Below are 23624 nucleotides of genomic sequence, written 5' to 3'. Positions count from 1 at the left end.
TCTTTCACAAAGTATCAAGTTACTACATAAAAGGATAATAAAGACACTGACAAGAAACACAATAATATGACAGAGACTACTATGTCATTCTTTGGATGATGTCATAGAACAACTACTCACCAAGGAATACACATAGAACCAGAAGATTGAGTTAAATTTTGCCTGTAATTATTATTTAGTTCATATTAAATATTTGCAGTTAATGCATCATTCATAGCAATTTTCATATAGAAATAACCAAAACTCCAGAGAAAATGAACAAAAACAAAGCTATCTAGATGATTTCTGTTGTACTATACATATTCAGCAAGTTCTTCTCCAGCTTGCTCCATATCATTATCCTACTGTGGTCCCTCTGAGGTGCTGACAGCTCATTCTGTTTCTCTTCCATCTTTTCAAGTCTTCATGATAAACACTGAAGAGACAAAAGTGTTAAATGAAGTACAGGTTCTCTGGGTGGATTCCCTTCAGGATTTTTTTTCTGTTTGTACGAATCAAATACAATTTAAAACATTCAAGTAGATAAATATGATCTAGAATTACTTTATCAAAACTTAGACCTAGAGAGCTAGTTAAGAAGTTAAAAATGCTTGCTGATCTTTGCAGATTTCCACGAACTGCAGTGTCCTCTGCTGACTTCCTCAGGCCCATACACATAGTACACAGCATGCATATCACACACGCACACACACGCACGCATGCATGCACACACACACACACACACACACACACGCACACACACACACACACACACACCTCTCTTTTAAATTAAAGGTAATAAAGAAAAAGTAACATCCCTTGTAGTTTTATAGAAAAATATGGAAAATGACTAAGTAATATTGAAGAATATTATCCTGAAAGTACAACCTTCCAAGTATTTATAATTTTTTCTGCACATACAGGAAAATAGAGAACAAATGTACAAAAGATAATGGCATAGTTAGAGGAAGGACTCTCTTCAGTCACCATGTGCCTGTACTCCTGAGTCAATCACCTGGCTGGCAGCTTTCTTTAGGAAAATGCTTTAAGGTTAGCGTACAGCACTTGCACTGCCAATTGCTCCCTCTCCCCCCAGTCCATACTCTTCGAGCTCATTCTATACCCATGGCACAGCTTAAGCATTGATTTAGCTTTCATTTTGAGCTTGGAAGAAATTGTTTTAAGACTCTCATTTTGCTGCTTCCCAGATAGAGTTTGTGACATTCTCAGATTAATGTTTTGTATTTATTTTATACTAATCAGAAGGGATTTCAGTAGGATCTAAATGGCATAAGTTCTATTCGCATATAAGGTACAAAAATGTCATCTTGGAATATAGAAATATTATACAAAGCCCTGTGATTCATAGGCACGCTTTCAAGATGAAAAACTGTGCACTAAACAGCACAGATAAGTTGTACTATGAATTTGTTTGGGGGCTTTTATTTAGAGAAAACCAGTTTAGTCTACTGCGCATGTGTGTTTGTATGTAGCATATTGTGTGTAAATATAGTGTATGTGTATGCACGCCGGTGAAGGTGCATGCTTATGTGAGTGCGCATATGTATAAATGTGCAGAGAGAACCTGGTGTCTTATTGCTTTTTACCTTCTCCTTTAGGAAGGGCTCTCTCAGTGAAGGTAGAGTTGATCTCTTGTCTAGAGTGGATGATCAAAACGACTCAGAAATCCACATGTCTCCATATAACTTGTCCTGTGCTAGGGGTGCAGATCTGCATTATCATACATATGAACACATTTCTTCATGTCTGCTTGAAGAGCACTTTATCCACATCAGAAGCCTAGAAAATAATTTTTAAATCATAACATAGGTTGTAGAAATCTGAATACTTTGTTATTTTCTACCACATATGTAAAAAGCATGGATTTTAATATATGAATGAAAGCCTCAGATTAAACTAATACTGAAGACACTCATGTTTTGCTGTTAATTTGATTATTGTTCATATTTCTGTGTTTAAAAACATTAATGCATATATATATTTATACATATAAACATGTGTCATAAAATGTTTGTATGTATATGTATATGCATATATTTGTTAAAAGCACAAAATTATTTAGGATAAACTAATATGGTATTATTTATTAATAATACATCAGAATAATGACTCAAGTTAAAGATTAAGATCTCATTTACAGATGATTATGTACTCAAACATTTGAAAAACGTTTTCCAGTTCACTTCAGTGATCTGTCATTTATAACAGCTCTATTGGTGAGGGAAAACATTCAAATCCAATGTCACAGCAGCTGCAAATTTCTGCTTTAAAGGAAATTGTGCATTCTAACAAAAGGGACATAAATAGAAACAGATTGGATTGGAAGAACTTAACATCCACAGAACAGTGGTCCTACTCTTCTTCCAGGGCAATACCTCATTACTGTTTTGCTTAACTAATTTAAGGATGTTATCAAGTTGGTAGTAAATCCTGCATTATGAGATGGAAGAAACTATAAAGGCCTCACAGAGGTCAGGAGCTCATATCCAGCCACAGAAACTAATTAGACACAAAGTTTAAAAATCAGCTTTCCTCACAGAAACTTGGACAGTGAATGGACACTCCATCATTTCCTTTAATGGTCTGATTTAATGACTCAGCAGATGTCTCCACTGCAGCTTAGCTACTGAAGGAGGTAAATTTAACAAAGATACTTCTTTCTGGAATTTGCTCCAAGTGAGTGCCTAGACAGCCTGGAAAATAATCCCAACCAAGTATGTTTGAAAACTAGTTAATATAAGAACCATGTTGCATAGTCTGGGTTTAATGTTATGATCCTAAAGTGGAAGGCTCTTAGCACATGCATGAGGGGTGTGTAGGAGAGGGGGAGAGAGAGTGACAGAGAGGCAGAGGAAGAGCAAGGCAGAGGGAGAAAGCATTTTATGTTTATTTATACCTGTACAGTGTGAAATGCTGTCATATTAAGAAGGGTTCCAGTCTGCTCTGTTTTCTTGTTGCTGTTGGCCTATTCTGTATGGGTTGGTGTTGCTAGTGGTGATGCATTTGGTTTTGGTTTTGTTTTGAGACAGTTTCACTGTATAGATGACTGGCCCACTGTTCCTTGTATATAATGGGCTGACTTCCAATTCACACATCTTAACTTTGCTTCCTAAGTGCTGGTTTTCAAAGCATTCAACAACCCACCTGGCTCATGTGACTTGGATTTTTGTTGTTGTTTGGGATTACTCTGTATTTTTGCTTTCTATCACTTATTCTTATGTTTGTCTTTAAAATATAATTCAATTAAAACATTAGGAAATTATAATGTTACAGTGCGAAATATCACATGTTTAGAAAACATGTCAGCTATGGCATCTATCCATCCAAGTATTAGTATTCAAGTGTTTCTGCACATGAGTTATACAGGGGAGGATTATCAGAAAGAACTAAAAAACCTAAGAAATTTCTAAAAGTGGCCCAGAGTAAGTCAAATTCCATTAATATTGACAGATATGTATACAAAGGAAAAAGGCGAAACTGGCACATTTTGGTACTTTCCAACCTGTTAAGATTCTGCTGGCAGACGATGACTCAACAATGAATGTGAGATTGGGACCTCAGTCTAAGCATCTTCTGGTTTTCCAAGATACAAATAAGAAGATTCATTTGGTTCCTCTTTACATAGGAGGTCTTTGCTTTACTATCATTTCCTTTGGAGAGGACCTTTACAGTATTTGGGACTAGAAATTAATTTCCAGTATGTAACGATATACTTTTCATAAGAAAATACACAATACTGATTATTTAATTATCTCACAGTTTATATATGATACCTATGCCAATTTCATCAAAGTGTAAATTTGAATTTTCACTAAGATGTCAAGCCTCAGTACTTATTGACCACCTCACCAGTGTATACATCCTGTTTCTTGCTTTTTCACCTGGAGTATATGAAATTGTTGTGTCAGTTCTCACTGGTCCAATTACATAGGCAACAAAGTACTTCTGTAGACTCTTATCTCATATATTCTGTCTATGCAATAGTAACAAACCTTTTCCTTAAATCAATATGGTGATTGAAAAGAGCAGAATGGTATTATTGATAAGATAACTGGTATTGTACCAAAAAAAGCTGACTAATTAAATTACTCCCATTCCTTAGCTTTTCAGTTCCTCTTGTGTTCTTATTCTGAATATTCCCACACATGGCAGATAGATTTTCCTCTCCTGAAATAAGGATTTAGCCCTTTTATATGCCTTAAAGCCTACCTGAAGTTAAGTGTTCAGAGAAAAGTTTCATCCTCCCTTTAACTTATGGTATTAATTGTACTCATATCTTTCATTGTTCACCAGCCTACTCAGAATGATGGTAATTATGGCTCAAGTTGGTAAATCTCTTCAGGGAAAAATCCTAAAAATTCTTAAGGAATATATTCATGTCTAATAGCTTCAAACAGAGTAATGAATTCAGAATACAATAATAACTCTTGCTCTGCTCCCTCTTGCTCCCTCTTGATCTTTTGCTCTTCCCCTCTTCCCCCTTGCCCTTCTCTCCCCATTCCTCTCCCCACTTCTCTCCATGTGCTCATGGCCAGCTTCTATTCTACTTCTCTACTCCTGTCCTTCTCTACCTCTTTCTCTTTCTCTGTCTCTGTCTCTGTCTGTCTCTGCCTCTGTCTTTCTGTCTCTCTGTCTCTCTTTCTCACTGTGTCTCTGTGTCTCTGCCTCTGTCTGTCTCTGTCTCTGTGTTTCTGTGTCTCTCTGTCTCTGTCTCTGCCTCTCTCTCTCTCTCTCTCTCTCTCTCTCTCTCTCTCTCTCTCTCTCTCTCTCTCTGCTCTACTGCCCTATTAACTTCCCTCCCCATTACCTAAATAAACTCTATTCTATAATATACTGGCTTGTCCCTCAGGGGGGAGGGCTATCTCAGCATGGTCCCAGTGAGGCACCCCCTTACCCATACCTCAGCACACCTTCATAGAACACAATCCCCCTCTCTTTATCTTTAAAAAATACAATGTTAAAGCAATATTTTACTCTAATGCTATTGATAGTACAACACATATTAAACAAAGAAACATTCATGGCTTCCAAGCTCTTCAGAGCCTATCTATCATCTTTGAATCTGTTTCTTTTATTTGTTTTCCTATTTCCTGATCATAATTCCAAGATAATGCTTGAAGAAGCATGTAACCAAAAAAGAGGAAATAGTTACATGGATTTACAGGAAGGGAGAGAACAGAGAGAACATTTTAAATTAGAGGTGTGTGTGTGTGTGTGTGTGTGTGTGTGTGTGTGTGTGTGTGTGTGTGTATGTGTCTGTGAGTATGAATGTGTTGATGGAGATGTACCAGTCAGTCTACCCTTGCTTATGGAATACTAAGGTCAATATCAAATAGCTTCATAATGTTCTTTTAAGGAACACTTATATTTTGATGAGATTGGTCTGGAACTCATGGGTTAGGGTGGATGGTTTCCAGAAAGAACAAAGTGTACATTCTTTTCTCTCTCTCTCCCATTGCTCCAATTACTTTTTATGTTTATTTAATTATGTTTTATTACTTTCACATTTTTACAGTCCAGTTGTTACTCCCCCCGTAGTTCACCCTCCCTTAGTTCTCCATCCCATTTTTCCTTCCCCCTTTCTCCAAAAGGATACCCCCAACCACCTCATACCCAGGCAGGCCTCCCCAGTTTCTGGGGTTTCAAGTCTCTCCAGGATTAGATGCATCTTCTCTCCATCCTGCCTCTTCCACTGGAATTATAAACACAGAGAACCACAGCTAGTTCTTATTTTTTTCATTTACTTAATTTTTACCTAGGTTCTGTTGATTGAACTCAGGTCTTCATGTTAGCTTGGCAAGCATTTTCCCTAGTAAGATATTTCTCCCTTGCCTGAAAACTCCTTCTAACTGAAGCAAAACAATTTAAAATATAAATTTCCAGGTTTTCTTTCTAAATATTTATAATTATTTTTGTTACTAGCAGTGAATATTTGCTTAACGTACTTAAAATTACACTGTATGACTTACTTTCTGAAACTATTTGATATTATATGAAATTTATGAAGCAGAGTATGTTGAATGCTATAGCATTTTGTGTCTGCACGTGTGGGCCATAAATTCTAATATTACTGGTTAACAGTAAAGAAAACTTTATCAATCAAGTGTCCTAAGTCAAATATTTTGTTCCTTGCCACTCATAACAATTCCGTTAGTTTTCCTTAACTAGGCATGAGATTTGATGAATCTGATGGATGTGTTGCTTAGCAAACTGCTTCAGTAGGATGCTGTAGCCTTCAGGGATCGGTAAAGAATCCATAGCCTCAGTCAGAAAGAGACTACAAGAAATAAGAATACAAAGAGAACAGTCTCAGGGTTGGCATGAGTCCCTCTTCAGCTGCTCTCCATGCCTTACTGCCCTTGTCTCTGCTCTCATGTTGGAAGATGGTCCCTGGGCAATCAATGTTTTAGTTAAGTTTGCTAATAAAATGGATTTCTACCTTTCAATTGATGGTTCTCACACAATAACACCAGCCCATAGAAACATCTCAAAGATTTGAGATGGCCCAAAACTGAAGAGTCAAATGAGCCAAACTGACTCCTTGACAGGCTTCAAATTGGCAGTTCAGGAGACTAGGAATAAATCTCTGTTTCCAAGAACTGGGCAACTCCAGGCAAATCTTGGCTTCAGAAGCTGCCCTGCCAACTGGCCTTAGAAAAGGACAATGGATCAGCTGCAGTTTCCATAGTTCTCGGTAACAGTTCCCAAACTTCTCCAGCAATGGTTCCAGAATGTCCTTAAAGACAATGTTAGAGGTCACCTACTCCTCCACAGAATTCTCTAATGTGCGATAAATCAGGCCTGTGAGCTCACTTGGGGTTCTCCATATTGGAATGGGAGACCTCAACATACTGGGCTTCTACAGAATAAAATCCTCTTTGTATTCTTTGCTTTTACACACACACACACACACACACACACACACACACACACACACACACACACACACACACACACGGTAAAGAAAACATCAACATATAGTTTCCTGACCAGAGTTTTGGTACTCTTCATAAGTAGTCAGATGTTAATATAGTATTCTAACTTAGTTGTACACATAGTTTCAATTGAAAAGTTTAGTGTTGTACTCAGAGGAACCAGGATGAACTGGATCTGTGCATCTTAGTCTGATGGAAAAGCTGGAAATGTTACAGCTTTTGGAAGAGAAGCAAGGACGTTTGAGAGGCCTATACAGTTCAGGTAGTTGAGGTATGTGCTACTGTGCAAGCACCAGCACCAGCACCAATACCACCAGCGGTGCCCACAACCAATGGTAGTGGCAGCACCAGTGCCAGTAGCAAGGGTATGAGTCACCAGCATGAGTCTGGCCTGCCAGGTGGTCCAAATTCCAGTGACAAATGCTTCAAGAGAGATCTCTTCTCTACGAGCTCAGTAAAACAGCCGCTCTTGGATGATCGTGGATGAAACAACTTGTGCCATGCCCTGTATTCCATGGGGACAGAGAAGTTTTAAAACATTGAGGAATAAAGTGGTATTTATGGGTAGATGTTTCTTATTGGCTCAGTTTGGAATCTTAGTGATGTTCTATTTGGGTACGGAAAGACTACAGGTATTCTCCCCATGTGACTGATGGTCAGAATCCTCTCAGTGGGGTGTTGTGGTTGCATGTTCCATAGCAGGTAGAGGTAGGTAGGAATGGCCTCACACCTACCTTTCTGATTTCTGAGATTCACAGGGTCTGAGCTCACTCAACTCTACCAGTTTGGTCTGGTGGCATGGTTCACTTACTCCATAATTTAGCTTGTTAGGGATTGCTTTTAAATGAAAATTACTTGTTTCTCTAAGGATAGTGCTGAATTTAATATGAAATTAAGACTGAAAATATATACTTAATAGACCAAGACTTTCTTATCCAAGACTAACAGCACATTCAACACAGTTGATACACAGCTTTTGTCATTATTTTGGTGTTTACATATAAACAAGCATGTTTTGCTTTCTGAAATAGTCTCACGAATTTGCTGCACATTACAACACATTGAAAGTTTTTGCTTTAAATTTTTTTTAATTTTTTTTTCGGAGCTGGGGACCGAACCCAGGGCCTTGCGCTTGCTAGGCAAGCGCTCTATCACTGAGCTAAATCCCCAACCCCCACATTGAAAGTTTTAAAAACACTTTTATCATTTTATTGGTTATTTTATTTATTTACATTTCAAATGTTACCCCTTCACAGTTTCCTCTTCACAAGCCCTGTATCCCTTTCCCCTCCCCCTGCCTCTATGAGGGTGCTCCCCTACCTGCCCACCCACACATCCTCAGCACCCTAGCATTCCCGTACCCTGGGTCATCAAGCCTCCACATGACCAAGGAGCCCCTCCCAATGAGGACAGATATGGCAATCCTCTGCTAAAGATCCAGCTGGAGCCGTGGGTCTCTCTCTGTGTACTCTTTGGTTAGTGGTTTAGTCCCTGGGAGCTTAAATGGTTTATATGATAGAGTATTGTGCTATATTTATGTATTTATGAATATATGTACATGTATTCATATGAAAATACACACACATACACACACATACATATATATAGTCTTAATTAGGGTCTTATTTCTGTGAACAGACACACATTTAAGTTTTATAAAGGAAAACATTTAATTGGGGCTGGCTTACAGGTTCAGAGGTTCAGTCCATTATCATCAAGGCAGCATCCAGGCAGGCATGGTGAAGGAGGAGCTAAGTTCTACATCTTCTCCCAAAGGAAGCCAGGAACAGATTGAGCATCCTCAGGCAGCTAGGAGGAGGGTCTCCAAGCCCACCTCCACGGTGACACACTTCCTCCAACAAGGCCACACCTTCTAATAGTGCCATTCCTTGAGTCAAACATATGGAAACCATCACACACACACACACACACACAAACACACACACACACACACACACACACACACACATATATAGATATAGATATGACCAGAGGTTATGGATTTGAAAGAGAGAAAGGAGCAATATAGGGTAGGATTTGGAGAGAGGAAAGGAAAGGGAATCTGCTGCAATTATAGTCTAAAACATTTGTAAAAAATTGTGTAACATGTAAAGACATTTTATTTTTGTTTTTGCTACGATGCAAAGATAATACTTTGTCATGTACAGTATAGGAAAAAGTTGTTCATCTCTTTAAAGAATAAAGGACTTACTAAGATTATTTAATTAGTACTACTTAAGCATTAATCTGTATATATCTAATATTTAAGTAATTCCTACCAGCTATGAGCAAGGTGTATTAATGAGTGTATATAGAGATAACAAAAATTGTGATCATTAGGTCGGGTAAAAAACCAACACCCATTATTTAAAAAAGAAAAAAAAAGAAAGAAAGAAAATATGAATGAGATTTTTCACAATACAGAGAATTTTGTATTAGAAAGCAAAACTATAGTCAGCCAACAAAGCCTACACTGGCAATGTCTTTGTAATGGGATTTAGGTTGTCATGGGAACAATGTAAAAATGTTAAGCAACAGACCGAATAAAAAACTAAAGTATTCTTTGAAGGGATGTAAAAAGAAATATGGCTCAAAAGATAGTGAGCTTTAGACAAAGCTGGTGACAAGCCCGGTATCTGTAGAAAAGGGAGAACTGATTTGAGAAGTCTTGATACACATTTATTCAAAATGAGTATGAATATGAAAATCATCTTGAAAGTCCTGAAAATAACCTATTTAATGAGACCCAGGAATTTTATGCTTTATATGATTTACAAGATTTAATAAAATCCAAAAAGCACACGAGGTTCAGATTTTGTTGAGAAAGGGATACAGAGAGAGTTAGATTCTCACTGCTTAGTCTAAGCTTGCTACTCTCTACAGCTCACTCTGCAGCTCTGGTTAATGTGGAAGAGCTTGGACTCTCATCATCAGCCACCATTTCTAACTCAGATTAGAAATCTACTAATAAGCATGATATCTACAAAAGATATTCGAATCCAGAAAATTACTGAGTACTTGAAGACAGAGATTTAATGAAAAAAGGTATAAAACACCTTTAGAACTAATGTATGAGATAAAACTGACTTTTCTAAATCAGGAAATACATTTTATGTGTGTTGATATACCTTTATTATAAATGAGAAATAGCTATAAAATCCATTGTACTGTAGGTGTATCCATTGGGGCTGGTCACCATTACTTTGCAATTATTTGGCTGTGACATTTTGTACCGTTAGCACTCCATCTTTCAAAAATGTTCTTGATAAGGAGCAAAGAATATACTTATCTGTGGATATAAGAACAAGATATTTAGTTGGTTTTTTGGGGGGCTTGTGCTAGTTTCAAAAAGAGGGGATTTTAGATTTTCTCCAAGATCCAGGACTTTATTCATCTTGCCTCCATAGTTGGCTAGGTTTCCTGAACCAGACATAATTTCCTTCTTTTGGATGGGTCTTGGGTCCAACTAGAGAGGTGTTGGTTACCATCAATATATACATTCTAATCCTTAAATTTAGGATTATCATGAAATGCTGATCCTTGTAGTCATTGCTGGATGTGATTACTGGTTATATTCCACCTTTGGAAGCTTGCAGGGAGATTTCTGGTACCATGGAAGCTAGGGATGAGGCTTTCAAGAGAGTTTCAGCCCAGGGACCTCTGGGTCCTGCATCTGAAGTGATAGCATACAAAGTGTTACCTTCATAACTGTCTAAACATAAGCTGAACAAGTCCACAATAATAGTCATCCAAAGATTGATGGAGAAAGACCAAGAGTCCTCCACCCTACACACAAAACTTCGAGTAACAAAGGAACTTGAAAGTAGGAGGAACTATATTTTCCAGGAGAAAACACAGAAATATAATATACCAAGTGATCAGTCTGAAAACATGTACAAAAGTAATAACATACAGAGAAAGAGGGTTACATTTTGAATGTGTGTGTGTGTGTGTGTGTGTGTGTGTGTGTGTCTAGAAGGAATTACATGTGACAGTTGGAAGAAGAAAAGAACAGGAAAATATAAAGTAAATATAAGTACATTATAGTCTCAAAAATAAAAGAAATAATATTTTTTAACAAATCAGTGTGCATATAATTGGATTTAAGACCCACACTTTGAAATGGAACCCCTGATTGACATTATTCTGATGACTAAGAACATGAATCTAAATAGATCATGGACCTGGGGGCAGGGAACAAATCCTGTTCTGCTAAAAGAACATAACAGTGAATGGCTCTAAACCATACTTTGTTAGACCTATATGTCTTTGTCTCACACAACGGTTACAATGGACTTCTCCTACTGCAGTGGATGGGAACTAAAATACACTATTCAATGGAGAGTGAAATGGTTTGGAACATTTAATCATAGGTGTGATATCTCCATCAACCCCCTCTTCTCTGGGCTCGGAGAACTATGTGAGGATGGGAAGGGAACGACTGTAAGAGCCTGAGGGGATAAATGACACCAAGGAATCTTTCTTCCAGAAAAAAATAGGACCAATGTACAAATGAACTATCAGACTATAACAGCATACAGTAGCCTGTGAATGTTGCAGGCAGTTAGGGTCCCAGCACTGATAGAGGTTAAGTTCCTACCTTTAACTAAGATGCGGTCTCCAAATGACAGCAGCTTGCAAAGGAAAAAATAGTTTTCTTCAGTGGAGTCACACCCAAGCCCAGACTTCTTCCTTAATAGTAGATGTTTAACACAAAAATAACTCAATGGTTATTTTGTTGATGTTTTTGTCTCATAATGCTTTTTTGCCATTAGGATGTTGTACAGATATTGTTGACATACATTTCACTCAATAGAGACCAGAGGTCAAACAGACAGCATTGCATTTGTTACCAGTCAGCTGTGTAGAATCTGTGAGGAAGAAGGGAGAATCTCTTTAAGGGCTAATCTCTGTTTTGGATCCCTTTCCAGTTGGCCATCAGAGAGTTAAAGTGGTAAGCTGGATGGGGCATTACCAAGATATAGTTCCAGTCTCTCTACAGGTGTACAATATTTGGTTCCTTTGTTATAAGAGTTAAATCTCTTGTGCTGACACAAGAGGTTGGAATTAACTCAGTCCTTGTTTAATCTAATTCTGTCATTAAAGCTTGCAGCAAGACAATCTTCTCTGAAGTCCTCAGTACTGGCAGCAGTTAGTATATTTAGCTGTGTAGTTATGGGACGTAGGGTTAAGAGCTCTTCACGTGGACTTTTAGACCATTGGCCCAACTCTCCTGAAGACCATTGCCTACGCTTCTCTTCTAACTCTGTATAACATTTTATTCTTATTTGGCCTCAGCTTACTGCACTTCTTGCCACCCTTTCATTTCCTCTGCCTTCTTCCTTTCTCATGTTACTCTAAAACAGGTCAGCTCTTTCTTAGTTTTCAGATAGACCACGGTCTTCCTTGTACTGAGGGAACTTGTGCATTTGTTCTCCAGATTCTGCTGCTTCCTTCTTTCATCAGCTCAGCATCATGACTAAAATTATCTAAGAAAAGTAAGCTTTCCTTTGACTTTTCTAAGGGCTCAAGAAGTGAACCTTAGCATTGCAGTCTTTTCATACAGCCTAACAAGGTAGTGTTTGGAGTAGTAATAGCCTCTTTTTATGGAGCACTCTCAGTCCTGATTCATATACCAATCACAGACACCCAGGCTTGTGTTTTGAGTCAAGCACAGCCTTACTTCTTAGATCCAGCCACAGCAGTCCCTTTCTGGGGCTCTGTGGAAAATCTTCTCTTCATTTTGTCCTGGATGGAAATGCTTGCAAGTAAACAAGAGTCCACAAAGGGCTTCTAATACGCAAAACTTGGTATGGTTTGCTTCAAATATCATTGGGTTATGTTTCCCCTAAAGCAGTTGAGGCAATCAGTTATATTTGTACAATAATTTCTGTCAAGGTGTCAGTGGGTTGTTCCAGACAGGTGCTGTCACAGATTTTAATTGGGTTTAATATCTTCTCAATTCATATGGAGGGGTGGGCTCTGTAAACTTTTTCACTATCCAAAATTGAGCAATATATCCAATGAATATTTAGATGAAGTAAGTACACAGAAACCATCAGTTGAAAGAGACCAAAAGCAGAGAGGTGGTTGTCCTTCAAGAAAATGTAGAAAGCTCCAGAGAATGGTACACAGAAACTAGCGTCTTGATACTTGGGAATGACAGAAGCAAATCCAGATATGAGCGCTCCTGCTTGGATATCCAAACGTAACACCCATTGCTCATTGCTGGATTTAGTCATTTTCCAGTATTGCCATTTCAATTAATGGCCAGGAGGCAATACACATTAATGAAATTCTTGCCTTAGCAATTAAAATCTAGGAAAATTCATCACTACTGTTATTTCCAAACACACTGCAACAAGAGGATTAGGAATATAGCTAGGATGAAAATATGTACAAATCAAAACCAATAACATATACTGAAGAAATGTTGATATCATGGGAATAATCAATACACTCTCCCCACAACTCTTTTGTCTCTTTGTCTCTGTCTCTCTGTCCTGTCTGTCTGTCTGTCTCTCTCTCTCACACACACAGAGTTAAATAATAAAATATGTTTTAATGTGAGAGTAATATTTTTAACACATTCATGATTGAGACTATCAGACACATTAACCAGAGATGAGAAATTATGTTAAAGTCTTACTATATAACCAACAACAGGTAATACTTAACAGTGATTCTCCTAACTACTCCAAATGTATATATTTTAACCATTTTAAATAGTATGTATTGACATGAAAAATGTATTAAAATATTCTGGGATTATGGACTGAGTCATAGTGGTGACTAGAAAAAACTAAAATGCATTATCTTTCCTTAAAATTCTCTTTTACAGTTTCTACCACTTATAAGGCAAATCTAATATTTAATGAAATATTAATGAACATAAGATTTTTGGATAATGCATTTAACAATTCTGGGAATAAAACCCAGGGCCAAAGACATGTTATTAAGCATATTATCACTGAGTTACATCTCCTGTCCACACCAAACTATTTTTAAATGCAATTGAATTAATAGCAATAATAAAAGGTAAGCAAAAATGGATGATATAATGTATACTGGCAATTGAGACAATAAAAATAAGACAGTCCTTTGTGTCGTATAATAGATCAATTTTCTATTCCATTGTCCCATATCATGAGATTCTTAATTCAATCCAACCAAAATGTATTAACTGCTTTTTATGTGCTCATTACCATGTTAATTACTATAAAGAATTATATGAAAGAAGACAAGACTTAAATCAACTAGCAAAGGGGAGAAATAAAATATAGCTAAAGTGAAAAATAAGAATATAAACAATGTTGTTATGGGTGCTCAAAAGGGTTTTACAGCCATGTGCGTGGTCTCCATTTGATGTTGGTAACTCATCACTCTCTTAACTCACTTAGCCCATCCATCAGTTACTAAGTAGCTTTCAACATCACACATCAATAAAAGATAAAGATAAGAAAATTTCCACTATGAAATAACCTACCATTCAAAGTTTAAAAAACAGAAATCCATTTTCACTAAACATTCTCAGCAGTTCTGGTTATTAGTGAACTAAAGTACGTCACTGCTTTGAATATGTGGTATTCCCCTCAAGCACACAGGTAAAAACTAAAGGTTTTAAAAATAAAATAAGTTGGGGACCCAAGTTTAAGAACTCTACTACATTTGCTACTGAACTATATTCTCAAATTGACTCGAAGTTTCTCCAGCACAACACACAGACACACACACAGACACACACACACACACACACACTCACACACACACAAGTACATGCCCCCACACACCATCAATAAATTTCTATAGGTATGTGAATGATGTAGGGGGAAAAACTATCAAATGCCATTTCCTTTTTTTTCAAGAAAATGTATTTTAAAATATTTACATTGAGATTAACGAATTTAATTTTTGAGTCCCAGAATTTTAAACTTTTTAATCTAATACTTGAGGTACAAAAATTTAGACAGCTTTTTCTTATGAAGAATCCACAGAAGTGAGGAAACTGGTTTACCTGTTCTCATTTTTCAAAAGTAGTTAAACATTTTAGTGATATTTAAAATTAAAATCTAAATATATTTCTCCTCCTTCTATTTCCTCCCTCCAATACTATGTATCGCCCTGGAATCTTTTGATTATCTCTGTCACTCCCTCTCAAATATATGATTTTTTTCTTTATTAGTGCTTTCAACCTTCCTAATGCTATGACCCTTCCATATAGTTTCTCATGTTGTGCTGATGTGAGCCATAACATTTGCTACTATTATGAATCTTAATATAAATATCTGATATGTTCCTCCAGTGAAATGGTTATTTCATCATCAAAGGGATCACAACATACAGGTTGAGAAACACTCTTCTTTAGTATTTTTATGTATGTATGCATGTATGTATGTATGTCTATTATGTATGTATGTATGTATGCATGCATATACATATAATACATGATACAAATACACACATACACACATGTACATTGATATATAAATATTGGAAGCTGAGGGGTCCCTAAAGTGTGGATTCAGTGTATATGATTTCAGGCATGATCACTATGAATAACCATTAAAGGACTCACCAATGGAAGAAGTTAATGTTTCCTCTTTCAGTATCTGTTAGTTGCCTGTTGCTTTTGCTTAAGTGTGGGATTTAAGCAAATTTCCTCCTTGCTAAGATATCCTTCAGTATGTCATTATTCAGGTCTTGTTGGCCTGTCATATTTTGGAGATGTCATGGGTGAAGCTTTTGTGTTGTGTTGACTTCTTTTGTTTCAACTTGGCAGAGGGTGGAGTTACCTGGAAGGAGGGAGCTCAACTGAGAAGAAGCCTCTATAAGATCGGACTGTAGAGCATTTTCTTCATTAGCATTGTGGGTAGTGTGATCCTTGGGCTGGCAGTTTTGAGCTCTATGGGAAAACATGCTGAGCACATTACGATGAGCATGCCAGTAAACAACTCTCCTTCATGGCTTCTACACCAGATCCTTCCTCCAGGATTCTGCCCTGTTTGAGTTCCCATCCTGGCTTCCTTCACTGATGGGCTGCAATGTGGAAATAGAAGCCAAATAAAATCTTGGTTTCCCAAAATGCTTTGGATATGATGCTTTATGAAATCAATAGAACCCTAAGAATAGAACCTTTCGTTTCTGGGAGACAAGGACTCAAAGCCAATTTCCTTATCCTCTGATTCTTTTTTTTTTTTTTTTTTTTTTTTTTTTTTTGGAGCTGGGGACCGAACCCAGGGCCTTGCGGTTGCTAGGCAAGCGCTCTACCACTGAGCTAAATCCCCAACCCTTATCCTCTGATTCTTATACTCTTTCTGCTGCTCTTCCACAATGTTCCTCGAGTCTCAGGCACAGGAGTTGTTTTTACAGTCAGAAGGGGTCACTCTCACGTGTTGTTGGTAGAATTGCTAGCTGATGTAGCTCCTGGGGTAATCAGTATAAAGGATCATTAGAAACCTAAAAATAAATGTACCACAGGACCCAGCTTACAACTCCTTAATATATACCAATGGTTGACATCCTTCGCTACCAAGATGATGCTGAATTTTCTTTTTGTAGAGTTCAAAATGAGTTCTTGTTCCTTCTTATTTAACGAATCCTAAAATTCAGCAGCCCAGTTAGCTCTGTGGTTCTGGGTTTATCACTGTTGACATGGCGTTGATTCCTAATTCCTTGTCTGTTTGTTTTGTTTGATTTTATTTTGATTCAGACACATTAGGGCTTTTGTTCATAGGAATGTGTTAATTTCTTACAGATTATATGATGGAATATAATTGGTTACCATACATTTTATTATAATTTGTATCATGCAATTTCATTTGTTCTTTTCAATATATATTTTTTTAAATTTCATTATTTGTTCGTGTGTGGATTTCTCTGTCTAAATGTGTCTTCAAAGCCCAGAAGAGGGCAATGGATTTCCTCTAACTGACAACACAGTGGTTGTGAGCCACTCAATAGGGATGCTGAAAACTGGACACAGGTCCCCTGCAAGTACAAGAGCTCTTAACCACTGGAGCATTTCTCAGCACTTCATTTATTCTTACTAGGCACTGAACTGAGGCACAAAGGTGTTGTTCTAGGAGGAGTCCTTTATTTATCTATAATCATAAGAGAGCATAAGAATCTTCCATTTGAATGTGTACAGGTTATATTTACTTACCTTTTATTCAACAGATTTTATTTTATGTAACTAGCTTGATGGAAGCAAACTAATCTTCAAGTATCAAGGCTTAGTTTGCAAAGAGCTTTCAAAGCAAAACCTAAATCTAACAGTCACAGCTAGATGAATGAAAGCTTTGTAGTCATAGTAGCACTATGCTGTTACCAAGATCTGCTGGAAAAAACATTGGCATTTTCCCTGAAATGATTATTCCATCATCTTCCTAGAAGAGGACTGGACTCCTCCAAACAGAACACTTATTCTGCTTTTCTCAGGATTTATACTTCAAAATGGGATCATTAAAAATGTTTCTGTATGGTGTAAAGACTCCTGCCATATTCTAATTTTCCACTTCAAAGCTACAGAGCAAGAGGTGACACTGTTAATTGTTTGCAAAATGTACAGCTAAAATGTGGGAGGCTGAAAGAGAAAGGATGGAATTTATTACTCAGTGCAACTGGTGCTGTTTGCAATTACATACTAAATGCATATATTAAATAATGCATTTTCTCTTACAGTTTTAATTAATAATTTCAAAAGTATATTGTCATATTTTCTAAGTAGGCAATAATTTTTATTTTTTAGAATTGAGTTTTATAAATACCTGGTATGGTTTTAAAAGGTAGTTATTTTGATATACCTTTGCTATTATTAAATGCATACTTTTCTATTGCATGCTTGTCTTTAATCTTTTATATTTTTATGACGGCAACCACTCTCACCTCACCTTCTTTTTCAAAGCCAATATAGAGCTCCTGTTGAGGTTTTTGTTTGGTTTGGTTTTGGTTTTGGTTTTGGTTTTGGTTTTGGTTTTGGTTAATTTCGGTGGGCAACAAGTTTAATGTTGCATTAATCTGGCTTTAAAAAATTAAACCCTATAAGAGACACTGTTAAGAGGGTATATCATAACGTCATCATATCAGGTTTAACAAGTGCCATTTAAAAAACAGCAAATATTTAAGAGTCATATTTGTCAATTTGGCACACTCTAGTGAAACATGTGAAGACAGACCCTCAGTTGATTCAGTTGAAGAATAAGACTGGCTTTTGGGAGAGCCGTGTGTCATTTTCTTCATTGCTATTGATGTGGAATAGCCCAACCAACTAAACTGGTTCTGGGCTGTATAATTAAATAGGCTGAGTAAACTATAGGGAACAAAGCAGTAAACCGTGCATGTTCCTCCATTGTCATTGCTTAATTTCCTGGATCCAGATTTTCCTATTAGCTTTCTTAAGCAACAGGCTGTATCATATAGGCAAAATAGATTTATGTTTTTCAAAAAGGTGATTTGGTCAGTGTTGCATTAACCATGACAACTACTGAATATATACTGCTAGTTCAGATTGAACTCTTCTTTTATTTAAATAATTTTATTGATGTGATTATAACTCATGACTGTACATAATGTGACATCTTAACAAAGACTGGTGAAGGAGAGTACGGTTGTAAGTGAGTGATACTGTTGGTATTTTCTACCACATTTCTGGCACTAAGTTTGAAGCTTAGCATCACAAATTATGCATCAACTAACCTACTGCATATGTATTTCACTTATCACTATTTCTGGTATTTAGTTGCTCCGGACAATTTTTAATTATCTGTCTGTAACCTGTAATAGCATGCACATCTCTTGGATAAGTTACAGAAACATCCAACATCATATTTATTCAAGGTACTGTTCAAGGACTATAAAATAAAACACTTACCCCTTCTTTTTTTAATCATAAGGGCAATAGTCTTTAGATGTTACCAACAATATATACTGTTGAGCAAAAATATTTTATCTACGTATAGTTTTCACTCATTATATGTATAATTTTTATAGTATTAAGTTTCAGTATGTGTATAGGCTTATAGTGCATCCATTATTCACTTGCAACAATCATTTAGATGAGAATATTAATAATTCCTTCAATCAAAACATCCTTGATTATATAATAGATGAGAACTACTACATAAACAAATATTAATATGAGTGCAACTTAGAGAAGAGAAAGACTTAAATTGGCTCATGGTTTTAGAGGTCATAGTGTATCATGGTGTGAAAAGTATGGTGGAATAGTCTTGTCATACAAATATAGCTAGAAAACAGAAAATAATACTAGTAGGGATCCAAAATCCTGTCCAATCACCTAGGGAATACTGACAAAAAACAATTTCCCACTAAATATCCACTTTACTACCTCCCAATTAAACATTTTTTCAATATATCAAGGAATTAGAGACATAAAGCTGTAAAATAAAAGACTTTCATTTATACAATAAAAAAGTTATTTTATTAATCTGGGCAACTCTGAATCTACTTTAATATGTAATCAAGACTATCATAGAGCATAGGAGAAAAGGTCATTCAGTTAAAGTGATATTCATACAAGTATGAGGAACTGTGTTAACACAATTTGTGTCATCCATGTTCTCTGAAAGTCCCTCTCTGAAAAAATAATAATGGAAAATCATTGAAACACATATTCAAGGCTTAAGGATGCCTATCTTAATCCTTCCTAGGTGCACACATATGCATTCATATTCATACAAACAGAAATGAATACATATGCACACAAAGATACACACACATGTATGCACACACACATACACAAACACACACACTCTCTCTCTCTCTCTCTCTCTCTCTCTCTCTCACTCACTCATTCACACACCACTACAGGGATATGTCAAACTAGACATTTTGTACAACAAAGGAGATGATCATTAGACTAAAGTAAGATACGGTATCGGAGAACTATTTTCTATCATGAATCTCAAATGTGACTACCAGCTTCAATTTACAAAGAACTCAGATAACCTAGTGCCAAGTACAGTAATGCTAATAACATGGTATATACATTGGTGAACACCCTGAATAGATATGTTAACAATGAAAACATCTAAATGATCATTAGATACATAAAAATATTCAATTTATGATCATTAAAGAAATCCAAATCAAAACAACAATGAGAGAGAAGACCACAGCAGTTACAATGACTATGAAAAGTAACATATTTCATAATGCTTGTCAAATAAATCAGCAGCCTAAGATCTTATGTGACCAAGGCTGTCTTCACACACACTATGTTACTGAGAGTGACTTTGAACTGCCGATCTTACGTTCTCCTCCCAAATGCTGGGATGATAGGCATGTGCTGCCATGTATGTTCTGTAAGGTAAGCCTTCTACTACTGGAGCTACATTGCTCACATGAGAATAATAACACCTCACACATGGTAAATGGAAGTCAATATGTGTAAAGTCCTTGTGGAAAGCAGTGTGGAGAGGCTGAAAAATATTACATATAGAATCGAAGAGTGTAAGAGTCAGAGGAACAAAACAAGAGATAATCTGTAAGATAATGTCTTCTGTATATGACAAAGAAGCTGCACCTGGGAAATGTCAGCAATAGGGATGCCTAAACTGGCCTGAAAAATATGACAGCAATTGACATGCCAGATTGCATAGAGGATTCTCACAAAGCTTTAGTCATAGAAGAAGAGCAAATAGTGGTGGCTGAACTTGGGAGAATGACTTTTAAAGGGGCAAGCTACCCGATAGGCCAGACAATTCCAAGAGATCAGGCAAGAGCATATGAAACTAAATGATTTCTGGCTGTTGTATTTATAAGCATAAATATGCTTGTATGTAACAATTATTGTTAAAGAATACAAAACGGTCAACTTGAGCAGTGCAGGGAGTAGAGCATGGGAAAGAAATGATGTAAATACAACACACATTCTTACAGAAAATCCTCAAAATTAAAACACCACCAATTCCAATATAAAGTGTAAATCCAAGAAAACACTATCGATTTCACAAGTAAGTGTAAATGCAAGGAAGGTAAAGTCATGATCTAAATGAGTTGTGTGTGCTCCCATGTTTGTTATAGCACACATCTACTGCTAGAAAAATGCGTGTATTCTTATAAGAAGAGCTGGTCATGATTGAGCGATATACCCAAACCTTAGATGTGAGGGAGCCCAGAAATGTAAGTATTTTATTCTTTTGATCTGTATTGTGGAGAATCGAATCTGTTCACTAGAAATAATAGGATTGAGCTATGCTGCTGGGTAGACAATCAATAGTGTCTGCCCCTGTGATCACCTTCACATAACAAGAAACTGAAGCTGAGTGAGATTAAGATCACTCACAATAATGATTCTTCAGTCGTTCTTGTCAGTGGAGAGCATCTGTGTCCACATACTGCCTGCAACTGTGTTTATCCCTATTACCCTGGACTCCAACACATAGATGCGTTGATTTGTGTAAAACTAAGGGTAATATCTGCTGTCTGTATGACATTTGTTTAAAAACCTATTTAGGGATTGGAGAAATGGTTCAATGGTTACATGCACTAGCTGATCCTCACAGGATCTAGGTTCAATTTCCAATAGCTACATGGAATTTCTCAAATCTCTGTAACTCCAGTTCCAGTGGATCTAACACCTCTTAGTGATGCTACGTGCACCAGGTATGCCCATGGTATGGTGCACAGACAAACATGTAGCCAAAACACTAAAATAAAATATTATAAAGTCATTTTAAATAAACAATATAATTAATATGACACACCTACTACAATTCTTATAAAGAATACTAGAATAAGCCTGGTGGATTCAGATGTTAAGGCCGTTGTTTAACAGAAGGATTAAATTACAGAATGATCTGTCTTTGCAACAAATTGATGTCATTCTCACTAACCAGAAGAGAAATATAAACTTTGGTCTCAACCAAAAAGTTCTGTCCTCTGACTCAGCAGTCTCACTTTGAGTGGGTTTTTTTTACCGTTAGTGTTTCTGTGGCCTTGGCTTACACAGCCATCCACAGCCACGGTCTGAGTTTTAACATACGCCTTACCATTCCATGTCTAAGTCTACAAATTCTTCTGAGATTCTTCCATTGTACTGTCAAAGTTCACCAAACCCCCCCTCTCTCTTTAATTTATTTTTTAATTTATCAACGATTCTGTTAGAAACTTCCATGTGTCCTTCCTTACTGTTTCTCTTCTATGCTGTCCTTTAAAGAGCACAGGGCCTTCAAAGGTTAAATTGACCTCCTAAATCTTAATTTCTCTTGCTTTTGTTCTGTTCAACAATCAAAACCACAAAATGCCCATCTTAGATGCCACTCAGCAGGATCTGTTCCCTTCTCACAGAATGTTTACAAGGATTCCAAGTGACTCAATGTCAAATCATTTACACATGTGCACTGACAAATGGACATTCCCTATCCGGTTTGCCAAATGGGCATAACGAGGTCCACAAAAACATAAATAGGTATATGTTATTGATAAGAACATAAATTCTTGTCCTGGACTTCCTAGTTCTAATTCCCAACTTTAAGAGATCAGTTGTTGTTTGAAGTTCTTTCTTTCACAAAAATAGTATACTGTAGGCTTGTTTTGTTCTCCTGTGTTTTTACTGATCTAGCTCCATGGTCTTCTCTCTAACACCTTTTCCCCATTTCTTAGATAACAGTAATTATAATATCATTTCCAGTTCTCTATTCTCGCCAACATGAGTGCTCTAAAATGAGCTAATAAATATGCCAAACTGGACCCCAGAAAGCCAGAACTGTAGGCCACTGCAGAAATCTGGAAGAGAGAGAGGTAGTCCTCCCCAGGAAGTAGCACAATAGTTTCTCTGACAATTTTTAAAAATGTATTTTATTTTTAATTAAGTGTGTGTGTGTGTCTGTGTGTGTTGTGTGTGTGTGTGTGTGTGAGAGAGAGAGAGAGAGAGAGAGAGAGAGACAGAGACAGAGAGAGAGAGAGAGAGAGAGAGAGAGAGAGAGAGAGAGAGAGAGAGAGAGAGAGAGAGACAGAGAGTTTCTGAGTAAACAGACGTTTGATCCTCTTGAATTTGAGGGGAGAAGGAGGTGGAGCAGCCGCAGCAGCCAAGGCAATGGAGAAGATTCCCCTCCCTGCTGGACTTCTCGCCCCTTCACCCCTTCGCCCCTACACCTGAACCCTCGCACCTGGCCTGGCCAGAGATCTCCGTGGAAAGCCTCCAGTACACAGGTCCGCATTCCCTTGCTTCCTGGCAGGCAGTCGCCGCTGGAGATCCACACAGAGAAGTCAGGAGCAAAGTATAGGGAGTCCACAGGCCTGTGACGAGATCAGGACTGGGTGCTCCCAAACTTCTGGACATTCAGGCGTCACTGAGTCAAGAAGAATTGGGAGTGGAGTTGGAGGCCCTCGGGCGTAGGCATCTAGCCTGGAGGCACAGAACTCCAGTTTAACTCAGAAGTGATTGTCCTTAGTTTGGCCAGGAGGTTGTGACTGGAAGCACAGAGAGGCCTGTTATGGGAGAATTGAGCTGTAGCTCAATAGTCAAAGGGCTTCTCCACGTTCCCCATGGCAGATCTTAATCAAAGAGACAGCCCATGGTTCAAAACTGTATTTTGACTTTCAGAGTGGAAAATGGATGCTTCCAGTACGGTACAGTAAAAACTTCTCAGGATGAACCCGAGATTAAATATCTTTTGCAGGGAGGTATGTATGGAAGGGAAGCTTATTGGCTAAGCCTCCAGTGCC

The 23624-nt window shown here is 37.2% G+C and overlaps 1 pseudogene; it reads left to right on the top strand.

Annotated features, from left to right (window-relative positions):
• LOC116904345 overlaps positions 1 to 23201 on the top strand; it is a 119474-nt pseudogene extending 96273 nt beyond the window's left edge.
• The last annotated feature ends 423 nt before the right edge of the window (positions 23202 to 23624 follow it).

The sequence above is a fragment of the Rattus rattus genome, chromosome 6 (genome assembly GCF_011064425.1).
Source record: "Rattus rattus isolate New Zealand chromosome 6, Rrattus_CSIRO_v1, whole genome shotgun sequence".
Classification (NCBI taxonomy): Eukaryota; Metazoa; Chordata; class Mammalia; order Rodentia; family Muridae; genus Rattus; species Rattus rattus.
This window is presented reverse-complemented; position numbering and strand designations above follow the sequence as displayed.